The sequence below is a fragment of the Bos mutus genome, chromosome 25 (assembly GCF_027580195.1).
Source record: "Bos mutus isolate GX-2022 chromosome 25, NWIPB_WYAK_1.1, whole genome shotgun sequence".
NCBI lineage: Eukaryota > Metazoa > Chordata > Mammalia > Artiodactyla > Bovidae > Bos > Bos mutus.
This window is the reverse complement of record NC_091641.1, coordinates 31549084-31565222: the sequence shown is the minus strand read 5'-3', so window position 1 is coordinate 31565222 and position 16139 is coordinate 31549084. Positions and strand designations below refer to the sequence as shown.

At 49.0% G+C, this 16139-nt stretch overlaps 1 protein-coding gene across 2 annotated transcripts in view; it reads right to left on the bottom strand.

Annotated features, from left to right (window-relative positions):
* The window catches only part of ZC3H7A (zinc finger CCCH-type containing 7A), a 38412-nt gene extending 28670 nt beyond the window's left edge, over nt 1–9742 (bottom strand). The window contains exon 1 of one of the 2 annotated variants that reach the window (XM_070362866.1): nt 9603–9742. The gene's annotated coding sequence lies outside the window, so the exon portion shown is untranslated. Of the gene's footprint in view, nt 1–1838; nt 2132–9602 lie in introns of those variants that run through there. The other variant, XM_070362867.1, reaches the window with a different exon arrangement.
* Nucleotides 9743–16139: the final 6397 nt, after the last annotated feature.

Below are 16139 nucleotides of genomic sequence, written 5' to 3'. Positions count from 1 at the left end.
GAGGGTAAGACAGAGTCTCTTCACAGCAAACCTTTAAAAAATTTTTTTTTAATCTTGTGGATAAATGACCTCTGGAAAAAGAAAGTACTCAAAGAAGCCTATGTGGCTTCTGAGCCCTTCCGGGGCCACTCGAGTTTTCTCTTCTTTATCTTAAGGCAGAATCAGAACCTTGGAGCTCAAAGGGACCCAGGGCTGCACTTGGGGGCCCAGGGTGGTCAGGCCAGAGTGACTAGGGATGAAAGAAAAGAAGCTGCAGGCAAGAAGCCTCTCCTCTCCTCAGTGAACGACGGGCCTCTCCCCACCCTTGCCTGGCGAGCTGCAGAATTAATCTGAGGTTCACTTGAGAAGTAAACCTGGCTCTTGGGCCCGGACCTAGGTGGCGGCTACCTGGTGAAATGCACCAACAAGGTCAGAATCGTGGGCAAACACGGGACCTGTTATGATGCCTCCCTCAGGAAGCCGGTGAAGAAAACTGAAACCAGCCAGCATGCCAAGCACACCTGCTCCTTCTGTGGCAAAACCAAGAAGAGACGAGCCGTGGGCACTTGGCACTGAGGTTCCTGTGTGAGAACAGCAGCTGGTGGTGCCTGGACCTTCACCACCACCTCTGCCATCACAGTCAAGGCTGCATCAGAAAGAAGACTAAGGAACCGAAGGACCAGGAGAAGTACCACCATTTGATAACGTTGCCTAGCCTATAATAAATGGGTTCATTTACGTAACAACAACAAAAAAAGCCAATCTGTGGACTCAGAAGGGACTCTGGGTTAGGATAATCTGCCAAGATAAGAGCCTTAGAGCTGCTTCCCCAGGAAGTGCTCAAAAACCTTGAACCTTTGCCCTCTTAGGGACAAAGCGCAGCAGAGAAAGAGCTGACGACTCAAGCCAGCGATTAAGAGAAAGTAAGACGTAGATTCTTAACAGCAGGAAATGCCATGCCACTTCCACATGTTTAAAGACTGGGGAACAGAGCATGAGCTGACATTTAAATATAATATGACACAGCATTCCGTGTTCTGTAGAATTTTCCCCTAAATTTTGTTATGAAAATTTTTTATACACCCAGAAAAAAAATTTTTTTTTTTACCATGAATACCATATACCTCTATACTACCTATATCTTACAATTAATATTTTGGTATATGTATTACATCTGCCCATCCTTAATGACGTCTGCCCACCCTCCGTCCATCCACCAACACAATTTTGTAAACTGCAAAGTGAGCTGCAGACATCAATTATAACTCACCACAAAACACCTCAGCATTATGTGGAGTTCAACATCTGTTTGCAGTTTTTCAGGTAAAACGCACATACGTTAAGGCAGGTTTTGACAAACGATACATTCATGTAACCCAGACCCTGGCCTTGAGACACACCCCTGCCTTCACTCCAGGAAGCTCCCTCGGGCCCCTTCTCCGGCCAGTCCTCCCCTACCCCGCACCCAGGGCAATCGCTGTTCGGATTTTTTCCCACCGTAGTTAGTTTTACCTGTGAAATGAAGCCTCCCCCCACATCTCATTTTAAAATAAAACAATAAAGGCTTTCCACACCATCTTATTTTGGGATCCAGTCAACAGAATCCAGCCTCAGTTTTAAAGTGAAGGAGAACTTGATCAAGTTAATCCAACAACCACTTCTCTTCAAATTCAGCAGAGGCAGGGGGCTTCACCTCCAGCTGACCTCTAAACGTGAGGGCCCTGGGGGGCACCAGAACCCCTCTCCCTGTGTCCCCCCCTCTCTCCCCTCAGGAACCCCCTGCCCCACCCAGATGTGAAATATTCTCATCGAGGGCCCAACAATGCCCGTGTCCATCCCCTGGCAGAGCTCACAGATACCTTCTTCCTGGTCGTTCTACTTGGATGTCCAGACGCCACCCGCTGTCCAGAAAGCAGGCCTTTAAAATACCATGAGAGTGAAAAGGAATGTCGTCTTCCCAGCCCGATCATTCAGCCACTTGTGTGCCCTCTGAGGGCAATCAATCAACAGAACATCTTTGACACAGATCTGCTGGGCATCCTGACGAAGACACTCTGTGAACAAAGCTGTGCCTGGACTACAGAGGTGGTTACATGAATCTACACGTGGGATAAAACTGCCCAGAAACACACACACATGTAAATGAAGAGCTGAGTAAGGTCTGTATTATACAGATGTCAGTTTCCTGGCTTGGCTAAGGCACTTCAGGTAGGCAAGACGGCACCACTGGGGGAAGCAGATGAAGGGTTTGTGGGAGTCAATATATGACTTTCGCATTATACTGTGAGTATGTAATTATTTCAAAATAAAAAGTTAAAAATATCCTGTGGATACGCTATTTTTTATACAAACCGGGGCTTCTAACACGTGTCCACACCTTACTTTTCTTGACTGGCACCTCGTCTTGAAGGTCAGTCCACGTCAGCACATATCAAGCTGTGTTAACAGCCATGCAGCGTGCCCGTGATATGGCTGCACCCGAACGTCACCAGGTCCCTAGGACACTGTGGTTGTTTTCAGTCTTTAAAAGTTCACCAGATACACAGGACATTTCATATGTGCATTATCTTCAAAGAATTTCCAAGGAATGAAGGGTAGGTGCGTTTCTTTATTTTGCCAGCTACTACCAAGTTTTACCAAATGACCCTACCCGGCACCAGTGCACAAGAAATCATCGGACGTTTCCACTGCCGTCAGGGAGCTGACAAACAGCGTGACAACTGTGGCTGGGGCTTTGTTTGTTTCAGTCTTCCTATCATTAGTGAGGCTGAACATCTTTTAAGATTTAAGAGCCGTTTGTACTTCCTTTTCTGTGAACTGTTGTTTCATTTCCTTCATGCATTTTTCTTCCAGGCTGAGCTGTTTTGATTCATGGAAGCTCTCTATGTGTTGAGGAAAGCAATCCTTTGTGATGTTATTATTATTTTCCCCAACATGATGTCAAACATTTGATGTTGGTTATGATACTTTTTGACAGCAAAAGTCTTATTTTTAAGTAGCTCAATACTTTCTTTTATGGCTTCTGGATTTTGACATTATCAGAAGCGCCTGGGCTTCCCTGACGGCTCAGTAGTTAAGAATGGCTGTCAAGCAGGCGACAAGGGTTTGATCCCGGTTCTGGGAAGATCCCACATGCCACGGAACAACTAAGCCCGTGTGCCACAACTACTGAGCCCACATACCACAGTTATTGAAGCCCGCAAGCCTTCGAGCCCAGGCTTTGCAACAAAAGAAGCCACCACAAGAAGCCCATGCACCGCAACTAGCGTAGCCCCTGCTCGCTGCAACTAGAGAAAAGCCCTAGCAGCAGTGAATACTGCCAAAATAAATAAAGAAGTAAAATTATTTAAAGAAAGAAAGAAATGCCTGCACCACTCTGAGATTATGAAATAACTCTCCACGTTTTCGTCTAGTAGTCTCACTGTTTCATTAAAAAAAAATTTTTTTTTTCCTTAAACCGGATCCACCGGTTTACTCTAAGGAGTGATATATATGTGTATATATATATATACACACACACACACATATTCATTCGCAAATAGCTAACAGGTGTCCAAATGCCATTTACAAAAAGGCCATCTATCCTACAATGACATGTTTAAGACCCATAGAGAATTCTGGGCCAGTGTGTGACCTTTACTCAGCATTTCTAACTGGAAGGCCCTAATGTTATACTCTCGTCCTCCCAAGCCTAACTCTGCCCTTCTCAGTACTGAAATCACCTCCTGGCCAACTACTCAAACTAGAAACCTTTCTCTCACCACATCCAACTAATCTACCGGCAAAGCATCTGTCGGTGACACTGTCAAAAATACATGCCAGGCACCCCAAATCTGAGCACATCAGGCCTCCTGTGCCACCCCGGCCCCAGTCGCAGGGGGGTGTCGCAATTCCCTCCTTCCTCACCTCTGCTCTGGGCCTCCGAGCTCGCCACTGTCCCTCCCCCACCCCGTCCCCACACTACACTGAAAGGAATGCTCTTTAAAAACACAAGTTGGGTATCACGGTCCACTTAAACTCCTCCAGAACCAAATCTAGACTCCTGACGGCGACGCCACCCTCACCCGGCCCGGGTCATGCTGTTCCTCTTCCTGTGGGTCTCTGGGGTGAGTCAAGGGCTCCACGCTTCCGGGAGCTCATGCATGCAGTTCCCTCTGCCCACGACACCCTTCTCAGATCTGCCCTGAGCTGGCTCCTCTCAGCCCTGAGTCTGGGCTTCAGGGTCAGCTTTAGAGGCTGTCTCCCCCATCACTCCCTGCCAGGAGAACCCCTGTCTTTCTTGGCCGCGATCACCTCACACTTCCTGGGTCCAGGTCAATGACAACCTGAGCAAAGAATGAATGAAGTGGCCGAGTGTAAAGAGAACACTCCATTCAAAGTCCCCAGGACAGCGGTTCAGTCAAAGCAGGCGTGATAAACCAAAGGATGGGGCCAAAGTGGAAGTGACCAGACGCCAGCGGGGCCGGCTGAGGGGGATCCCAAATCCTTAGGGAGCAAACAAGGGAGTGAATCAATAGGGTGGGAATCAACTGGACAGCAACAGAGGAAAAACCTGAAACCCTAAGTCACTCCTGAAGGAGACTGCCGGGAGAAATATCAATAACCTCAGATATGCAGATGACACCACCCTAATGGCAGAAAATGAAGAGGAACTAAAAAGCCTCTTGATGAAAGTGAAAGAGGAGAGTGAAAAAGTTGGCTTAAAGCTCAACATTCAGAAAACGAAGATCATGGCATCTGGTCCCAACACTTCATGGGAAATAAATGGGGAAACAGTGGAAACAGTGTCAGACTTTATCTTTTTGAACTCCAAAATCACTGCAGATGGTGACTGCAGCCATGAAATTAAAAGACGCTTACTCCTTGGAAGAAAAGTTATGACCAACCTAGATAGCATGTTGAAAAGCAGAGACATATTACTTTGCCAACAAAGGTCCGTCTAGTCAAGGCTATGGTTTTTCCAGTGGTCATGTATGGATGTGAGAGTTGGACTGTAAAAAAGCTGAGCGCCGAAGAATTGATGCTTTTGAACTGTGGTGTTGGAGAAGACTCTTGAGAGTCCCTTGGACTGCAAGGAGATCCAACCAGTCCATTCTGAAGGAGCTCAGCCCTGGGATTTCTTTGGAAGGAATGATGCTGAAGCTGAAACTCCAGTACTTTGGCCACCTCATGCGAAGAGTTGACTCATTGGAAAAGACTCTGATGCTGGGAGGGATTGGGGGCAGGAGGAAAAGGGGACGACAGAGGATGAGATGGCTGGATGGCATCACCGACTCGACGGACCTGAGTTTGAGTGAACTCCGGGAGATGGTGATGAACAGGGAGGCCTGGCGTGTTGCGATTCATGGGGTCGCAAAGAGTCGGACATGACTGAGCTACTGAACTGAACTGAACAGGCGAAGAGCCAGTCAGCCACACCCTCTTCTCCTTAAACGGAAAGGAAGTTGTGGGAGGGTGAGGGGGGAGCTTTGAACAGTAAAAATAAATAAACAAAATCAGCCAGAAACTCCGGGAGATGGTGGAGGACGGGGAGCCTGGAGTGCTGCATCCAGGGGGCCTGAGAAGAGTCGGACACTAGGTAGCCACTGAACAACAACAATTCATTAATTAGCTAAACTGTAAACTAGAACATACATCACCTCTCTGGAACCAGCTGATTTTAAGTTCCTTACTCACTCTGAAGCTTCACAGAAGGCAAGGTACCCTGGCTCTCCGGTACGATTCCTTATATATTTATTCTGCACCTGTGAGGTGACACCCACTAGTCGAAGCCTAGTACACAGCTATAACTAAACCATGAAATGTGAAATTGTGAAATTCTGGCCTTTCATGGTAACTTTGGGAACCCGCGTCCATTATCAGAAGACACCAAGGAAGCGAAATGTGACCACAATATACGGCAGAGGTGAAAATCACAGCCATCACTGACGGCTCTGGCTGGATGCCAGGCATTGTTCCAAGTGCTTTCCGAGGGTGAAATCATCTAATCCTAAGAATCCTGAGAGGCAGGTACTGAGAGGAAGCTGAAGCAGAGAGGTGACGCGGCCAGGCCAGCATCGCACAGCCAGGAAGGGGCCCAGCTGCCCGGGCTGGCCCTGGGCCTGAATTCCCATCCAAGGAGCTCTGCCAGGAGGGCCAGCGTGGCTCTGAGGGCGCCGGGGCTGGGCTCTGAAAGACACACGCAGCTGCCACAGACAGGTGGGCACTTCAGTGCCACTCAAGAGGAACCAAATAAATACAGCCCTCTGCACACTCAGGCACACAGGATGACGTCGGCAAGGGATGAAATTTAAAGCAACTCAGAGAAGCAGACGGGGTCGATGGTGTGGACACAGGGAATTTTAGGACAGCACTCCAGGGCCAAGTGGCGAGTGGAAATACCCTCCGCCCAGGACATCATGTGTTTAGAAAGAGGAATAAATATTATTAAACAGCCGTACTTCCAAGACATCCTCACGCAGGACCAGAGAAGGTGCCCCAGGGAATGTGCAGCACAGTGCCTGAATTTTTGCCTTAAAAGGCATTCCTAAGCTGCAAGTGAAAAATTATAATCATCAGCCTGTAGTCAATGCGGCCCTCAGACTCAAGCCTCTCTGGGTCAAGCCGCAAACAACACACAAAGTAGTTAAAGTAACTGTTCCCTGTCACCCCGGCTTGCAACACTTACAAAAGCAGGTGGACACATTACATCCCACAGAGACCACAAACCAGGGAGGGAAAGGTTATTATAGATGTTCTGGCACCTTCTTGGACATCTCCTCCTGGATATACTTATGAGACAGTTTGCCCCTTCTACTGAAAATGAAAGCCCCAAGATGAAGGCTGTGCTAAGCAACAGCAGGGAGGAAATTTCACACCTCTACTCCACCCCCAACCCCTCTCTCCACCCCACCCCCAGCTGTTCACTTTGAACTTGCTCTCAGATCTCTCAGATATAACATGTGCCAGGTGGCCCTTCCGGGGCCCAGGCCTCCTAAGGCCCTGGGAACATCTTGCCTGACACAGGAATCCTGTATGGGACGAATGGACAAGAAAGACAAAAAATCTTGCAGACAGCTTGCCCAGGGGCACCCAGGCCCTGGGTCAGTGACATGCCCAGGACTGCAAAGGTGTGCTGAACTGCCAGATTACTACCCTGCTCCAGACTCACATATTCTAATAAAATACAAAGGTTCCACTTTCTCATTTGTGCAACAGAAAAATTTCTGCCTTTTACTGTATCCATTATCTGGTTCCCAAGGCTTCACAGTATGTGAAATTAACAGTAATTAGTTAACTAAACAACACATTGCTAAACTCATAACAAAATTAAAAAGCAAACTTCTTATTTGGGCAAAACCTGGTAAGGATAAATGACCCTGTTTCTTTGCATCAAAGGAAATTTTCACCTCACTTAATATGCTTCTATTGTGTGTGTGCGCGTGTATGTGAATTAAATTTTTTAAATTGATATTTGGAACAAGTATATATTTTAAACTTCTGGATGAATATTTTCTTATTTCTCCACCCGAAAAATACTATCTAAAGTTTTTCTGATGATTTGTAAACATTTCACACTTTAGAAAACACAAATTTCACTTTCAATCCTAAGATTTTGGAGAAAAAGTATTTTCACTAACACACACACACTTCAAGATATTGTCTGGAAATCCAATCTCCACACATTATACTTTCTCTTGAAAGTCATTCTAGAGTAACCAAGGCAACAGAATACAGACACCTTCTATTCTACCTTGTCCTTTACTGGAAGGCTCACAACTCTCCAAGGGTCACTGTCACCATTACTGGGCTTGAGATTGTATACTAATTGATTCTCTCCCACTTAACATTGATTTAACCCTCCCAAACTGACAGGCTTTACAGTTAGTCAAAATGAAGAATTAGAGGACAGAATCTGACAACCACCATTTGTACTTGTAAAAAGTGACAGTATCTAACAGCTGGGAAGGGAAAAGAGTGTAGGTCAGTGTGATGAGCACCCAAGAAAGAGCCATGGTAACTTGAAGGAAGGCATTTAGGTGGCAGAGGACCTGAAAATCAACATGTTCTTTGCATTACACACACACAAACATACACCCCCCGCCAAAAAAAAATATTCAGCTTCAATAGCTCAAGGTCTGATTCTGAGTGAAACTATTTGCAGACTCCTGTAGACAGCAGACGGAAAACATTTTTTCAGCAAAGAAAATTCCGTCCACTAATTTGAATTATTCTGCAAATTAGGACAAGATCCTCATTAAGCAATCAGCTGGGCAGTCCAGCTGAGGGTGAGAAGGAAGAGGCAGGGGATTCCTTGAGAGCCTAGCAGAGAAGGAGGCCACATGCCATCACAGAAGCAGGAAAAAATAAGCAGATGGCACAGGCTCCTAATCACCCCTGCCCCATTCCAAGGCTCTGGCTGAACGCTGTCCAATAGAAATATAATGCCAGTCACATATCTAATTTTAAATTTTCAAGTAGCCATGTTAAAAGGAGAAGAGAGAGCAAAATGAAACCAGTGACATTAATTTTAAGAATGTATTTAAGTTAACCCAATATGTTCGAAACATCATCTCAACCTGTATGATTTAAGCAGGAAAAAAATTACGAATGGGGGTGTTTTACTGTTTTCTCCTAAGTGACTTAAAATCAGGTGTGTTTCTTTCACCGAAGAGGACATTTCTAGGAGGTCAAGCCACATTGCAAGCGCTCCGGCGGTCAGCGGCCACCTTCCGGGGGCAGCTCACACGAACTTCAGGCTGACGGTTGGCCTTTAAAATACCCAACTACGTATCGGAGTAAGGGGTTGGGGGGAAAGACCCAAGTCCCGAAAATTTCACCCAATCAGGGTGCAGGCGCGACCTCTCGGGACCAGCCAGAGCTTTCCAGCTGGACCACACCCCTGCAGCGACCGTCCCCGACAGGAAATTCACGCTAATGGGAACTGACAGGTCTTCATTCTTCAAGGGTGGGGAAAAGAAACCTCCAGCCCCGGCCGTCTCGGTGTCCACAATAAAGACAGGAAACCGTTCGTGCACGTCCTAGACGTGAGCCCCGTGAAAAATAAATAAATAAATAACGGGGAGGGGGGCCGGAGAGAGTGACCCGAAATTAACGAGCCAAGCGCCCCAAGCATCCTTCCCGCTCCCAAAACCAAGGTACCGGATTGGTGGGGGGTGGGGGGTCCTCGATCACCAAACAGACACAAATAGTACGGGAAAATATATGCATATATATATATGTGTGTATATATATATATATTCTTTTTTAGTTAAATAACCAGAGAGGGGGTGTTTTGTCAACCGAAACACATGCGGTAATGGGGAAGACGGCGGCGCCCCTGCGCCCCACTTGGCGGAGACGCGCCCCCCGCCGCCCCGCAGGGAGGGAGGCACCGGGACCCGCCCGCCCCCGTCGGCGCGCCCGCGGGGCCCGGGCGGCGGCGCGCGCTCGGGCCGCCCCTGCGCCGGGGCCGCGCGCCCTTTGTGGCCGAGCCCCGCGCCCCGGGGCCGCCGTTCCGCCGCTGGGCGGCCGAGCGCGCCCTCCCCGCCCGTGTCCGTTACCGGCCGCGCGCGAGCACGAGGCGGCGGCGGCGGGCGGGGCCGGGTGGCGCGCGGGCCGCCGCGCGGGCGGCGCGCACCTACCTGCGGGGACGGCCGCGCCGGCGGGCGGGCAGCGGCGCGCGATGAGCGGGCGACGGCGGCAGCGGCGGCGGCCTGGGCGCTCGCTCTCAGCTTCCCTCCGCGGCGACCCGGCGGCGGCAGCGGCGGCGGTGGTGGCGGCGGCTCCTCGGCCTCCGCGCGGCGCCCTCTGGCGGCCGGAGGCCGCGCCCGCCGCCCGGGAGACGCCGCCATTGGCTGCGCCCGCGAGCGTCGGCGCCGGGGGCGGTGGCGGCGCCACGTCGGGCCCGGCGGCGGCGGCGGCGGCACCGGGAGGCGGTTACCCTCGGCCTCGGCCTCCGGGGCCGCCCCCGAGGCGGGCGCGCGGTCCTCGTTGGGCTGCGGCCCCGGGGCGGAGCCAGTGGAGGGGCTGCGCGGCTCCCGGAAGCAGCGGTCCCGGGAACCGATTGGGGGTGGACGTGCGGTTCAAATGGATGCTCGCCGGGCATGTGTTTTTCTGGGCTCCGCGACCCCGGAGCAGAAGAGCTAGGAGTTAGAACAGCGTCTCACAGGGAACTGACCTCTTTTCGGGTGTCGGGAGGTGCCTTCCCCGAGACACTGTTTATTTAGCCAGTCCTTAGCTGGTGCTCCCGGAGAAGGCAATGGCACCCCACTCCGGTACTCTTGCCTGGAAAATCCCATGGACGGAGGAGCCTGGTAGGCTGCAGTCTACAGGGTCGCTAAGAGTCAGACACGACTGAGCGACTTCATTTTCACTTTTCACTTTCATGCATGGAGAAGGAAATGGCAACCCACTCCAGTGTTCTTGCCTGGAGAATCCCAGGGACGGGGGAGCCTGGTGGGCTGCCGTCTCTGGGGTCGCACAGAGTCGGACACGACTGAAGCGACTTGGCAGCAGCAGCAGCAGCAGTAGCTGGTGCTCCTTACTCTCCGGCTTGTGAACTGTTTGGAGCCTGTGGACATCGTTGTTGTCCTCTTTCCTGCAGATGAGGAAGAGCACGGAACTCAGTGGTGGCTCTGACATGGACGGCTAGAGGGCCTGGCTCCCGTCCTTCCAATGCCACCTCATCTACGTGTATTTTCTTGTTTCTTTTTTTAAGATTTTTTTTTTAATGTGCACCTTTTGTTTTTCCCTCCACCAGAGCATCACTTTATTATTAATCTGCCGTCAGCAATCGAAAACTCTTTAATAGGTACCCCCCTATCCTGGTGATGTGGACCTTTTTAAAAAGTGTTGGATTTGGTACAATGTTTATGTTTTGGTTTTTCGGCTTCAAGGCCATGTGGGGATCTTTGTACTCCACCCCCATCCCGCCCCGACCAGGGATGGAATCTGAAGCCCCTGCGTTGGAAGGCCAAGTCTTGACCTTTGGACCACCAGGGAAGTCCCCCATCCACCTGTATTTTCTACAGCCAACGGTGCTCGGGGCTCTGGCGGTGGACAAGGCAGGGTCCCTGCCCCATAATGGGATGGGGAGTAGCAGTGGGAACCCACCAAGACGCAGAAAAGACCGTTCTGGGCGGTGAAAAGCCAGGAGACTCAGGTCTGGGTTAAGAGACCGTGATGGGACAGCTTCATTTACAATAGAGGGGAGGGACGCCTCTGCGAAGGTGAGTCTGCAGAGCTGAAGAAGGTGCTCTCGGCAGAAGAAGGGTCAAGTGCAAAATCCGGGAGGCTGGAGCTTGTTGTCTGCAGAACAGGAGGTGTGTTAGAGGGTAGACAGGTCTGAGTAACCGAAGCGGGCCACTGTTTGGAATTTGGAGCTTGTTCTGCGTGGCACTACTGAGTCTGAATTGGGAGTGACAGAATGTGATCTGCATTTCAAGAAGTTCTCTAGGGCTATTGCGCTGAGACTGGGCGTAGTAGGAGGAACAAGAGGGGGAACGGGGAGACTGCTGGGTGGCTCTGGCAGTGGTCTGGGTGATGTCAGTTTATAAACCTGGTGTACTAGCTCAGGCTGCTGTAACAAGATACCAACAGACTGGAGGCTTTAACAAGAATGCATTTGCCCAGAGCTCTGGAGGCTGGAAGTCCAAGATCAGCGTGTTGGCAGGGTTAGTTTCTGAGGGGAACTGTCTGCTTGGCCAGCAGAGGGCCACCTCTGTCTATGTCTTCATGTGGTCTTTCCTCTGTGTACAAGCCTTTCTCTTCCTAGGAGGACACCTATCATATTGGCTTGGGGCCCCACCCTTATGACTTCATTTAAGCTTAATTACCTCCTCGAAGGCCCTGTCTCCAAATACAGTCATGTCAGGAGTTAAAGTGTCAACATATGAATTTGGAGGGGACACAATTCAGTCTGTAACACCAGGTAAGCATTGTGACAGAAACGTTCAAGGAGGGCTGACCGTCTAAGGAAAGGATTCTGTTCATCACTCAGGTCTCAGCTCAAACGTCTTCTCTTGGAGAGTCCTTCCCTGACGGTCACCTAAAATTGCCCGTTGTCTCAGCGCTCTCTGGAATGACCTTGCTTAATCATTTGGGTTCTTATTTGTGGTCTTCCTCCTCCCCTGTAGGACAGCAGAGACTCTTCCTGCTCTGTTCTCTGTTCCCAGCCCCTAGCATAGTGCTGCTGCTGCTGCTGCTGCTAAGTCGCTTCAGTCGTGTCCGACTCTGTGTGACCCCATAGACGGCAGCCCACCAGGCTCCACCGTCCCTGGGATTCTCCAGGCAAGAACACTGGAGTGGGTTGCCATTTCCTTCTCCAATGCATGAAAGTGAAAAGTGAAAGTGAAGTCGCTCAGTCGTGTTGGACTCTTAGCAACCCCATCTAGCACTCTATAAATTTTTCTCAAATGGATGTCCCCAGGTAACTAGGAGCTAAAGTCTGCAGGATGAGCAAGAGGTAACTGGCTGCAGGGGTGCATGGAGAGAGAGGAGACTTAAGTCAGAAGATGCTGAAAGGGGACTTCCCTGGTGGTCCAGTGGTTAAGACTCTGCACTTCCAATGAAGGGAGTACAGGTTCCATCCCTGGTCAGGGAACTAAGATCCCACATGTTGACAGAGCAAAAAGAAAAAAAGAAAGAAAAGAAGATGCTAAAAGGTCAGAGTGGCTAGACCACAGACACCTGAGTGGGGTCCCAGGAAATTTAGATAGGATATGAGCAAAGGCCAGGCCCTGAAGGGTGTTGTATAGCTACATGAAGATGGACATCATTTTGCCAGTACAAGAGAAAACTCCATGGGATTGTATGAGTTGCCTCTGGTTGCTGTAACAAAATCACCACAAACTTAGTGTCTTAAGATAATGCATATTTACTATCTTACAGTTCTGGTGATCTGACAGTGGGTCTCATGGGCTAAAATCAAGGTATGGACAGGGCTGATTCCTTCTGGAGGCTCCAGAAAAGACTGTTCTCTTGCCTTTCTCATCTTTTGGGGGTTGCAGCCTCCCTTCACTCATGGTACCTCCCGTCATCTTCAAAACCAGCAATGATTAGGGAAGCCTTCCTTAGGATGCATCTCCCCAGCTCTGCCTCTGATGTCATGTCTTCTCTGACTCTCCTGCTTTCTTCTTTCCCTTGTAAGTACCTTGTGGTAACAATGAGCCATCCAGATTATGCAGGATAATCTCCACATTTATCTCATCTATCTATGGGAGAGTTCTTATGACCAGAACTGTGTATTCTACTAAGCAAGAGAAGGCAAACCAGGCCTGTTCTTTTTTAAATTAATCTATTTTATTTATTTGACCATGCTGGGTCTTAGTTTCTACATGCAGGATCTTTCATTGTGGTGCACAGGCTCAGCAGTTGTGGTGCATGGGCTAAATTGCTCTGTGTCTTACAGGATCTTAGTTCCCCAACCAGGGATCAAACCCCTGCGTTGCAAGGTGGATTCTTAACCACTGGAGCACCGGGGAAGTCCCAAGGCCTGTTCTTTTTATTTTAATTATTTACTTTTTAATTTTATTTGGCCTGTTCTTTTTAGATGGGTTTTATTTTTGCCAAGGTGTGTTGCATTCGTTTGTGATCCCAGTCTTCCTGCTGCTGCTGCTAAGTCACTGCAGTCGTGTCCGACTCTGTGCGACCCCATAGACAGCAGCCCACTAGGCTCCTCTGTCCCTGGGATTCTCCAGGCAAGAACACTGGAGTGGGTTGCCATTTCCTTCTCCAATGCATGAAAGGGAAAAGTGAAAGTTAAGTCACTCAGCCATGCCGGACTCTTAGCGACCCCATGGACTGGGGCCTATCAGGCTCCTCCGTCCATGGGATTTTCCAGGCAAAAGTACTGGAGTAGGGTGCCATCGTCTTCTCCCCCAGTCTTCCTACCCACCTTGAATTCTCCACTCCTCTGCATGTTATTCTGTCAAAATTCTCAACTGTATAAGGAGTCAGTGTATGTCTATTTTTGGTTGCCTTGGTTTTTCCTTTTAGCAGGGCACCAAATTAGGAGTCTTAGTTTAAGAACCTCATCTCCTAGCACTCATCTGGAAATGTGGGAGTGAGTTCTTAGTGGGGATCTCTGGCCAGTAGCTCCTGCATCCTGGCAGTAACATCAGTGATGGCTTTGTTTTGTGTATAAAGTTTGCAAGATTCTCAGCTGGAGCTGGCACGCACACATGACAAAAGTGGGTTTTGTTTTATATAGTCACATCCTAAGTCCCCTCCAAAGGGAAAAAGAGGTGTTCATATCATTATAAACACGATTCTCTCTCACTCAAGTTCCTCCAAATAAATACGAAGTGGGGAGACGTCAGGCTCCCGCGGCCGGAGCGGCGGCCCCGGCTCGGCGCGGCGCAGCGCAGTCTGCTTGAGCGCTCACCGCAGCGAGAAGGTTTCCTCTGCCGTCGCGCCTTCCGCCGCCGCCGCCGGGCGGTATAAAAAAAATAAAATAAAATAAATACGAAGTGAATGTTGTGGCATGAATATTTGTGTCTCCTCTCTTAAGTTCATGTATTAGAAATCCAAACCCCCAATGTGATGATATTAGAAGGTGGGTCTTTGGGAGGTGATCAGGTCATGAGGGTGCAGCCATTATGAACAGGATTAGTGCCCTTATAAAAGAGGCACGAGGGAAATGATTTCTCTCCCCATCGTGTGAACACAAGGAGAAGGCAGCTGTCTGCAAGCTGGGACGAGGGTCTCACCACACATGTCAGATCAGTTGTCATCTTGATCTTGGGCTTTCCCAGCCTTCATATCTGTGAGGGGAAAAAAAAATGTTTCTTGTTTAAGCCACCCAATCTATGGTTATTTTGTGAGAGCAGCAGGTACAAACTGAGACAGTGAACATCCAAGATACAAGCAGTTGGTTAGTGGGAGATAGCACAGTGGGGAGGGAACTTGGAGTTTGGGAAACAAGGGTTAAATCCCAACACGCTCCTTACCCATCTGGATGGCCTGGGGCCCGTTTCTTACATCTCAGTCTTGAGCTCATCATCTTAACATGTGGCTAATAATCCCTCTCTTGTGGTGAGGATTAAATAATGTGTACATAAGGCACCTGGCGCAGAGAATGGTCAATAATTAGCAGTTACATTTCCCTCAGGGTGTTGACTAATGAATAAACTTGCCACCATGATCTTGGAGGTGGGGAAGGGCACTTGCACCAGGCCCCACCCCCAGACACCATGAAGCATGCTCCCTAGTCCCCCTACATTTGGAAAAACTGTTCCTGAGGGGGGCATGATGGAAGGGTGACAGATCTCTTAGGTATCCTGAAGGGGAAAAATGCTTGTGCACTGGCTTGAAAATGGAACCTCAGGGGACTTCCTGGGTGATCCCATGATTAAGACTTTGCCTTCCACTGCGGGGGGTGTGGGTTTGATCCCTGGTCTGGGTGCTAAGATCCCTCACGTCTCTTGGCCAAGAAACAAAAACATAAAACAGATCTGAGCAAAAACGTAGAAACAAAAACATAAAACAGAAGTCATATTGTAACAAATTCAGTAAAGACTTTAAAAATGGTCCACATCAAAAAAAAAAATCTTTAAAAAAATGATTTAAAGATAGACCCACCATCGCAGAGATAAACCCACTATCTTGAGGCTATTATCAATGTATTATCTACAGAAATGGATTCACCACAGGGCCAACCTCAAATAAGAATGAAAATAGAAACGATCTGTGTGCAAGTATTGTATTCGTTGTTGTTGTTCAGTCACTAAGTTGTGTCTGACTCTTTCCGACCCCATGAACTGCAGCATGCCAGGCTTCTCTGTCCTCACTACCTCTCTGAGTTTGCTCAAACTCATGTCCATTGAGTCTGTGATGCCATCCAACCATCTCATCCTCTGATGCCCCTTTCTCCTCTTGCCCTCAATCTTTCCCAACATTAAGGTCTTTTCCAATGAGTTGGCTCTTTGCATCAGGTGGCCAAAGTACTGCAGCTTCAGCATCAGTCCTTGCCATGAATATTCAGGGCTGATTTCCTTTAGGATTGACCGGTTTGATCTCCTTGCTGCCCAAGGAACTCTAATCAAAGAGTCTTCTCCAGTGCCACAGTTTGAAAGCATCAATTGATATACGTGTTCTAGAAAAGGAAAACCTTCAATTTTATGGTGACTCAGAACAGGAAACGCACATGTTAAACATTTGCTAAATGACCACATGATACT